Below are 1,697 nucleotides of genomic sequence, written 5' to 3'. Positions count from 1 at the left end.
AGAGATGGTTGTGGTGCAGGGGGTTAGGGTGATGGGGGTGGGTCAAAGCCACCAGAGACAGGGTTGGGGCTGAAGTCACCACTGGCACCTCAAGGAGGGGAGGGGAAGGTGCTGCGTTGAGAGGTGGGAGCAGCTGGCCATAGGGGTTGGGTTTGCTGAGGCAGAGCATGGCTGCGTGGTGGCCAAACCTGGATGAAACGTGGATGTGCTAAGGGAAAGTGTGGATGTGCTGAAGGAAAAGGTGGATCTGCGAAGGGAAAGCGTGGATCTGGTGAGGGAATACATGGATCTACTGAGGAAAAAGGTGTGCTGAAGGAAAAGTGCAGAACTTCAGAGATAAACGGGGATCTGCTGGGGAAAGATGCAGATCTGCTGAGGACAAATGGAGGGCTGCTACGAGGGGCTGCATCCACGGTGTTCGAAGGGGTCTGGGTGCGTGGATTGGGATGGAGGATGTTGCTTCCCCCCCCCCTCTCCCTCCAAGGAAGCGTTGTGGGATCTCCACAGGGCTCAAGACCCACACGAGGCCTTGTGTCCCTCAAGGATGCTGCCGGCGCTGCTCAAGCAGGGTCTGCTGGGCCTTGGTGCATGGAGGACGACTGTGGCTTGAGCACGGTGTAGAAAGGAGCCCCCGGCCCTGGGCTCCTCCACGTGCCTGGTGCTGCTGCCCTCATCGCATGGCTGCTCCCCCCGTACCCGGTGCTGCCGCTGTGGCTGTGCTGGCTCCGGGTGCCCGCAGGGAGCCGGGTCCTTGAGGATGTCTCTATTGTGGGCTCACCACACCTGAGCCCACACCGAGGTACCCCCGGGTCACTGCATGTGGGCAAGGAGAACATCCCCCTTCCTCCTGACAGATCAAACCCCTCCGGAGCCACCCCGATGCTCCTCTTGGCACAGGGATGCTGCATTGGTGTCAAAGCCTCCTTAAGCCTGCTTACAGCTTCCTGGAGACCACCAGGAGATGCTCCTGCTGCCCACCGTGTATTGAGCAGCTCTGGTTCGGGATGAGCAAGCTGCTGCTGGGGTGAGATGTGATGCACTTCGGCTGCTGAACCGGAGCAGGGACTGGGTGCTGCTTAAGCTAGTGAGTGATGTGATCTGAGCTGAACTTCAGCTTCCTTGCAGCCGCGGTGAGCTGGTACCAGCTCGTCTCTTGGACCTAGGGCACGGTATTGCCTCCTTGGTGTACGGCAGTGAGAGGAGGGAGCTGGGGAATGGGAGAGGGGGCTTTTGAGGGGGGTTACCCTGCCCTTGAAGAGGGGTAGCGGGGAGCTCTCTGCTCCCATCAGCTCCCATGAGGTGGAGGCTCCCTCCCTGCCTCGGGAGCAGCAGGCAGAGCCAGCGCATCCCATAGACAGGCTCTCGCTGGGGTGTAAGAGCCTCAGTGCTCCCTGAGGAGAAGCAACCAGGAGCTGGGGGCTGCGGATCCCGGATGGAAGTGACGAGGAGCAGCTCCATACAAGAGAAACCAGAGAGAAAAATTTATTCTTTTCCTTTATAAAACCTCTGCAATAAGTTATCTATGGGCAAGTATTTAAATTAAAATAAATTACCTCCGCTCTACGCTGGGGCACAAACCAGGATCTGTGTTCTCTGAAAAAATAGGCCCTACATCTCCAATGTAAGAGCTGCAAAAAAATATCTCTGCTCGGTGAGGAGGGGGCTGAAGGGGTTAAGGTGCGGTGCTGAAGCTGCCC

This window comes from Pezoporus wallicus, unplaced genomic scaffold (genome assembly GCF_028554395.1).
Source record: "Pezoporus wallicus isolate ANWC-B61680 ecotype Strahan unplaced genomic scaffold, APGP_CSIRO_Pwel_v1 contig_11133, whole genome shotgun sequence".
NCBI lineage: Eukaryota > Metazoa > Chordata > Aves > Psittaciformes > Psittacidae > Pezoporus > Pezoporus wallicus.
Note: the sequence above shows the minus strand (reverse complement) of the source record.